At 46.4% G+C, this 7712-nt stretch overlaps 2 non-coding genes across 2 annotated transcripts; one reads left to right on the top strand and one right to left on the bottom strand.

Moving 5' to 3' along the window:
• The first annotated feature begins 3290 nt into the window (after positions 1-3290).
• trnal-aag (transfer RNA leucine (anticodon AAG)) lies at positions 3291-3372 on the top strand. Its single transcript has one exon. It is a non-coding gene; the product is annotated as a tRNA-Leu (tRNA).
• Positions 3373-6450: 3078 nt separating this feature from the next.
• trnae-cuc (transfer RNA glutamic acid (anticodon CUC)) lies at positions 6451-6522 on the bottom strand. The gene has a single exon. It is a non-coding gene; the product is annotated as a tRNA-Glu (tRNA).
• Between the last annotated feature and the right edge of the window lie 1190 nt (positions 6523-7712).

Here is a 7712-nt window from a genome sequence, read left to right as displayed (position 1 = left end):
CAGTGACCTGAGTCCAAGTCTCAGTTCAAGCAGGTTTCCTGCAGCCTTCAGCAGAGCTGCCATGTTTCTCTGTAGAGAACTAAGTGATGCTCTCAGCAGGTTGAGGGCACCACCAACAAGTGAGGTATGAACCTCTGACTTCCTTCTTGGCAAACAGGAAACTCCTAATACCTCATTTGAGTAAAGTACCTCATATTCCTGACATCCAAGTAGTAGTGAAGTGGAGGAAGAAGGGAGGAGATCTCCAACAGGATCCTTCTTTCCTCTGTCCTCCTTGATCTCATGGATCACCACAGTCAAGGGGAGACCCAAGCTCCCGGATGGATCTGGCACTCAGGAACTGCTGAGTTTTCCAGTGGACTTTGTTCCATCCATGGTTCAGGAACAGGACTCCTCCTGGTTAACCTGGTATCTTTCCACCCAACTGTGGGTTCTTGGAGAATTTTTCATGTCGTGTCAAGAAATCAGGCTGGTGGGTTTTTCAATGAGAGAAATTCTGGTAACTTAATTAAGTGGCATGTTTGTTGAAGCAGTAATTAACTGATAAATTAAGGAAGGCCTGGCCAGTCTTTGCTCCCAGGTCATACGATGGAGTTAGAAAGTCCTGAATCAATCTGGAGTTCCATGATTTCCTTGTGGTTCATGATCCTTTTGCCAATGTAGTCTGGAACAAGAGCAAGATGAACCTCCAAATAGCAACAGGTTGATTGCAGGTGATGTCAAGTGGTATTTAGAGGAACCTCCTCCTTGTGTTTGGTTCCATGGTGGAATGGTGAGCCCTCTGGACTCTGGATCCAGTGATCCCAGTTCAAGTCTTGGTGGGACCTTCCTGTCTGGAATGTGTCCCATGTAACAAACTGATCAAGAGATGCAATGTGGCTCTAATGTTCTGGTTCATTTCTTACTGCCATGAACACAGACTGTGTGTTTAATGTTAACAATAAATGCAACAACTAAGGAGCCAGTAGCTCCTGTGGAAAAAAATTCTGCTTTGTCAGTGAATTAATTCAGTCTGCATCTAAGTTTCTGTCAGGATGGTTGAGCGGTCTAAGGCGCTGCGTTCAGGTCACAGTCTCTCCTGGAGGCGTGGGTTCGAATCCCACTTCTGACAAAGGACATTTTCTCCACATTCCTATGCATCCACAGTGGTAAATTCCAAACCCAGTTGAAGCTGCTCTCCACTGATGGGAGTGAGTGGTTGAACTGGCAGCAGAGGAGGCAAAGGAGCTTCCCTGTGATGGTCCAACATCGCCTGGTTTCCTCCAACATGGAGCAGCCACCAAACTCTAACTTCAATGTTGGATCAAAGTCTGCTGAAGAAATGTGTTTGGTTCAAAAACCCATTTGTGTTCATCCTTCAATTCACATTTTGTCCATTAACTTCATAATCAGAGTCTCCATCTCATCACATGACTAAAGTCTGGGTTCTGTATTGGTGGTAAAATATCCTTCAATGCCCCTCACTAGTTTGCACACAGAAAAGCATATTTTACTGGTTTCAGATCTCTTAGCTTGTTCTCTCTCTTAAAGCAGCTGAGGCAGCTTTCATTGTGTGATTGATTTAAAATATAAATATGGAACAGAACCATTGGAATCAGATGTCAGGACATTTGAAGGAATGTCAATCTCCTGTTGAAATGTTGCAGTGTGCAGCTGAGGCTCTCTGGCAGTGGCACCAGGAGCCACAATGGCAGAACCTGGACCCTCCTGGAGGAGAACCACAGGTGAGGGCCTTCTTGGCTCCAGATTGATGGAAATCAAGTGTCTGAGGCTGTTAGCAGCCATGAAGTTGATCTGGTTGGCACTGGTATTTGTTCTTGCTGCAGCTCAGGAGTGATTCAGGAGAAGAGTTTCAGAACAGCCCAGGTTGGGGACTGGAATTTTAGAATTTCCCCTGGAACCAGACAACCTTGGGAGGTAAAACCTCCAATCATAGCCACTCAGATGCAGCAGCAGAAGAAGCTGTCATCCACCCTGACAGTCAGAGCATCAAGTCAAGAAAACATCACCATCTTGTAGTTCCAAACCTCCACCTGTCAGATTCAGCTACTTCTTATTGTGGGACTTTAAACTTGAACACAATGGAATTTGGACAAGGAGTTTTCCTTCCAGTCCAAACATCATCGTCCAGCCTCCAACCAGAGGTCCATCAGTTATCATGGAGCCACAGGTGGAGTCTGGATTCTTTTCTAGAATGAGACGGCAATGAGAGTCCTGCCAAGTGACATCACTGACATGAATGGATGACTTCAGTCACGTGACTGGATGACTTCAGTCACGTGACTGGATGACTTCAGTCACCTGACTGGATGACTTCAGTCACACGACTGGATGACTTCAGTCACGCGACTGGATGACTTCAGTCACGTGACTGGATGACTTCAGTCACGTGACTGGATGACTTCAGTCACGTGACTGGATGACAGCGTAGATGCCAATGTAGAGGTTGGGGAAATAGTCTCTGAGAATCCAGCTTGAACCCACAGCCTCCTTGTTTTCCAAAAACCCAAACAGCGACCATCAGTCTCCCTCCAATCCTGTACTTGGGTAAACAACAAAAACAGAGTAAAAGTCTCTGGCAACATATTTGTTTCCTGTAGGGTTTCTTCATGTATGTGTGGTGTACTTGCTCTCCCAGAGGACTGCCATCTTTGTTCTGTGGGCTGACATGTTTTAGTGTCAGCACAGGTCATCGCGCTGAGACTGAACTCTCATTCTCCTACAAGTAGTATTTCCACCTCACACTCCTGCATATATTCAAGTGAACAGGGAACACAAATTTATGCTCAACTTCTCCTGTGTATTCATCCACAGTCACTAAACAACAACCAAACCAAACAAAAGAGGGTTTGCTAGCATGGCGATCAGCTGTAGTTCACCATCTTATCCAGGTCATATGACTCAGGAGTAGCGTGGCCGTCTGGCAACCAAAGGGTGGCTGGTTTGATCCTCACTTTCTCCAGTGACCATGTCAAAGTGTCCTTGAGTAAGAGACTGAACCCCTAAATACTTCTGATGAGTAGGTTGGCTCCTTGCATGGCAGCCTTCAGCATCAGTGTGTGAGTGTGTGAATGAGAGGACATTGTTCAGCTCCTTGAGTGCTGCTGAGGTAGAAAGGCTCTGTACAAACTGAGTCCTTTTACCATTTCTTTCCTGCTTCTAGCAGCGCTGTTGTCACTTCCTGTGACCGTGGGAGGAAAGGGGTCCCCCTTCAGAATAAGTTTGATATCATGATGTTACTTCCTCTTCAACATGCCTTTAGCAGACCAACTCAGAGAGCAGCACAGTGAGGTAGTGTGGCCGAGCGGTCTAAGGCGCTGGATTAAGGCTCCAGTCTCTAAGGAGGCGTGGGTTCAAATCCCACCACTGCCATCATGTCCCAGGTCACTGGAGAGGTGTGGCTCTCACAGCCTTTCCTTTCACTTCCACAGGTATCTTCAAACCTGTGACCAAAAGAAGAAGTAGGTCCTGAAAACTCTCCAGCTGGTCCAGAACGCTGCGGCCCGCGTGTTGACTAGAACTAGTAGACAGTACTCCTGGACTGGCTTCTCTGCATGGCTCCCTATCACATTCAGAATAGAATTCTAAATTCTCCTTCTACCATCAAAGTCCTCAACAGTCAGGCTCCTTCATCCCTGACAGAGCTCCTAGTCCCCTATTATCCAGCTAGAACCCTTCGCTCCCAGGATGCAGGGTTACTGGTGGTTCCTAGAGTTCTAAAAGTAGACTGGGAGCCAGAGCCTTCAGCTATCAGGCTCCCCTCCAGTGGAACCGTCTCCCAGTTTCAGTCCAGGATGCAGACACCCTCTCGACCTTTAAGAGCAACCTTTTTGATCAGGCTTATAGTTGGGCTGCTTAGGGTGGCCCTTAGATATGCTGCTATAGGCTTAGGCTGCTGGGGGATCTCCCATGGTGCACTGGGCTTCTCTCTACTCCTCTCTGTCCTCCTTTATTTGTCATTTATAAATCATACTCAGATGTGTCACTAACTCCCTCTCCCTTCATCCCAGATGTCGGTGCTGCTGGAGGAGGCTGCAGACCTGAAGAGGCTCAAGCTGCCACCCGTAGCTCCACCTGCTCATCGTCTGTCCATCAGTCTCTTCCCTTCTCTCTCTCTTTATCTCTGTCCCTCTCTTTCCTTCTGTATATCTGTCTTCCTCCATTATCTGTCTTTGTCTCTGCCCCGCTCTCCTGCTCTCTTTCCCTCCAACTGGTCAAAGCAGAAGGCCGTCCCCACTGATCCTGGATCTGCTCTATGTTCCTGTCTGTTAAAAGGAAGGTTTTTGTCGCCGCTGTTGCAGGATGTGCTGCTGGTGGAGAACTGTTGGGTGGAGGTTCATTGAAGGAGTTTGGTGCTGGACCTGCTCGACCTGTAAAGAGTCATGAGAGAACTTTGTTGTGATTTGGTTCAATACAAATAAAACTGACTTGACTTGACTACATCTATATACATGTACATCTCTATAGGTTTATCTTTACATCTCTATAACAACATCTTGTCTTATTATGGCAAAAGGTTTCTGAGGTTTGTACAGTAACTTGGGGGGGGGGGGTACCACAGCATTAGCTGTTTCCCATGGACTCTGCATCATTCACAACTCCTAAGCAGGTTACTAAAACAATATTATGAAGAATAATAATCATTTACAATATTTTCATAAAGCAGCAAACCGACAGATCCTTGTCCCTGATTCTTCTGTCTCTGCCCTCCATGCAGGTCCTACCTCAGATGGTGCTCACAGTGGTCCTCAGTGAGCTCAGGGAGCTTGTGAGGATAACCAGACACATGAAAAACTAGAGGGAACATTGGCTGGAGCTCAGTGTCTCCTGATGTACATGGCAGGGCAGCTGCTGCTGATGTCATCAAAATGAGCCCTGGAATCACAAGGTTTGCTGTGACGAGAGGCAGTGACATCAAGACATGTTTGGAGCTGTTTATGGTTGATGGTTCTGTTCATGCCACTGTCACTACAAAGAGTCAGCATTGCTGTGACAAACCTCAAAGGAAAAAAAGTCCATGGTGACAAGTGGAAAGACATTGATGAGGGACACCTGGATGCTTCTGTTGGTGTTCTTCTTCCTGGAGTGTTCAGATCCTGCAGTGAGGCCACTGATCGTCTCTGGGACGCATCGACAGGCAGAAATATTTTCCGGGCCACAAGGCCACTTCAGAACTTTCAACGAACATCAAGAGTCCTCAGATTTGACGACAGAGACACCGGAGCAAGACCTGACAAGCTTGCCCCCATTGGGGATGTCTGGGAAAGATGGGTGCAGCTCCTTGCACCAACATTCAACCCAGGGCCAGAGGTGAGAGTGGATGAACGTCTTGTCCCTTTCTGAGGAAAATGCCCCTTCCAGCAGTCCATGCCCAGTAACCAGGAAGGACGGCAGAGCAGAGTTTGTGTTCTGGCCTGTTCTGCTTTTCATTTAGTGTTTATATTAAAGTTCTGTTGCTGAAAAAAAGACTTTTATGCCAAACCCAAAGGTTCATTTTATCATTTTTTTAATTGAAATCGAGGGTTTACTGACTAAAAAAAGGTCCAGAGGCCCACAACAAAATATTCAAATCAATATTTCCATGGATAAGGAAGCCTACCAAGGAAACCAAGAGATGGAAACAACTTGGATGATAGAAAATTGTTTTTAGTGAATTTTACAGCTGATTGAAGATGTGGGTCAAAACTGACCGTTACCATAGAGATGGGAACAGAAAACTCAAATGGAAGCTCAAAAGGGGACTTAGCTCCAATGGTAGAGTGCTAGCTTAGCATGTGAGAGGTAGAGGGATCGATGCCCTCCTTCTCAGAATACTTCAGCTTGTTCTGTTGATCAGAGGAGCTGCTGGGTGATGAATGCTGATGTTTGTCCACTGGTGTGATAAAGTGTCCCCTGTTACTGAGATGAGGATGAACACCTGCTCAGGTCAAAGCTGCAATCAAACCAGGGACTCTGAACCTCCCACACAGTGAAGGAGTTTGTCCTGCAGGTTGATGGACGCTTATTAAGTTCTATCTTTGATCAAATATAAGAAATGTAAAATAATTCAACATTGATTGCATTTCCCTCCTTTCTTTGGTGCCCTCAGACTTTCTGAGAACTGTAGGAGGAACTGCTCTCTGTTCTGTGTTTGTTCTGCTCAGTGTAGGAAGGAACGGAGGACCGGAGCTCTAAGTTTTTCAGTTCCTACATCAGTGAACAGACTTTCTGTGCTGCAAGGATCCAAAGCTACTAAGGAGGATTACAGAGTTTGGGAGTCAGTGACTTAATAGAGTCTAACAAAGGGTTGAACCTGAATGAGACAGTCACCCTTCAACATGGGGCCATGGCAGAGTGAACCAAGAACTCTACAATGGGGGTGAGAGTGGAGCCATGATGGATTCACAGTTCATCACCTCCACCATCATGTGGACCACCTTATCACCTCTCCCTCAACCTCTGAATAACTCATTCCCTGACCGGGAATCGAACCCGGGCCGCGGCGGTGAGAGCGCCGAATCCTAGCCACTAGACCATCAGGGACCACATTGAGCTCTCCAACAACAGAGACTATAGACAATGACTCAAGAACACAGTTGTCTCAGCTTGAGATGCAGAGGGTCCACCAAGACCACCAGACACCTCAGCCCCCTAAAGACAGTCCACCCCAAGGATCCTGTCCCCCTCTGCTCCAACTCAGCCCTCCATTCATAACTGACTTTGTCTCAGTCTCTTCACAATGCCAGTCACTGAAACACTGACAATGTGATGGGGGCTTCCTGTCTTTACTGCATTTTCTTCAAGGCTCACAACTGCTACTTCCTACAGTCGTCTCTACTGTGTACTTGTACTACCAGTTGTTATGAGCAACTGTGGATTTCTAAATATTCCAGTCCTCAGTTTGCAACTGTATTGTGATGATGGGTCAGTTTAGAGCTGTCAATCAATGTTAATAATTGATCTTAGCATCTGGAGATTATTTTAGGAACACAAATACTTTTACTTCATTCTGAGGATGAGCAGACGTTCAATATAATTCTCATTTCCTGGTCAAAGACTCCTGCTAGTCAGAGAGGATCTGGGCTGGATTGTAAAGCTTCAGAGAGGGAAACCTTCACTCTGGACTGGACTGAGAACGGAGCAGCCTCAGCTTCCTGGAGCCTGACTTGCCTCTGTGGTCTAAGGCTGTGTGGGCTGACATCACAGTGAAACTACCTAGATCACAGAGCCTTTGAGATCACAGGCTGACTTCCTTTTTTCCCTAAAATGAAGAATAATAATTTAAAAAATGTTGTGTCTGTGTTTGTGTTGCTGCATCAGTTAAACAGTGACTCTGACAGAGGCGATGTAGCTCAGTGGTAGAGCGCATGCTTTGCATGGATGAGGCCCCGGGTTCAATCCCTGGCATCTCCAGCTGGTCCTTTGGAGCCTTCATCTTATCAGCTCAAGTGATCCATAAATGTGACAACAGTTGATAACAAACTACCAGAAGAGAAACCAGTCTGTTGCATATCAAATTATTTGTAGCTGCGTCAGTGTGACTGTGAGCCTTCATTTGTTTCCTCCAAAAAGTTTAAAATGAACTCAATGCTGAATCCCTCGCCGTCATCACTGAGCTGCAGAACTGGTCCATGCAGGAGGCTGAGCAGGTCTTCCTCTCTGGTCCAGTGTCTCAGCACAGGTCAGAGTAGAGAATTAAAACATGAACACAAATCTTTATCAGCTATTTACTG

The sequence above is a fragment of the Aulostomus chinensis genome, chromosome 1 (assembly GCF_037954235.1).
Source record: "Aulostomus chinensis isolate RoL2024-O1b breed Wild chromosome 1, RoL_Achi_v1.0, whole genome shotgun sequence".
Taxonomy (NCBI): Eukaryota; Metazoa; Chordata; class Actinopteri; order Syngnathiformes; family Aulostomidae; genus Aulostomus; species Aulostomus chinensis.
The sequence above is the reverse complement of the archived record's forward strand: the minus strand, read 5'-3'. Positions and strand labels throughout refer to the sequence as shown.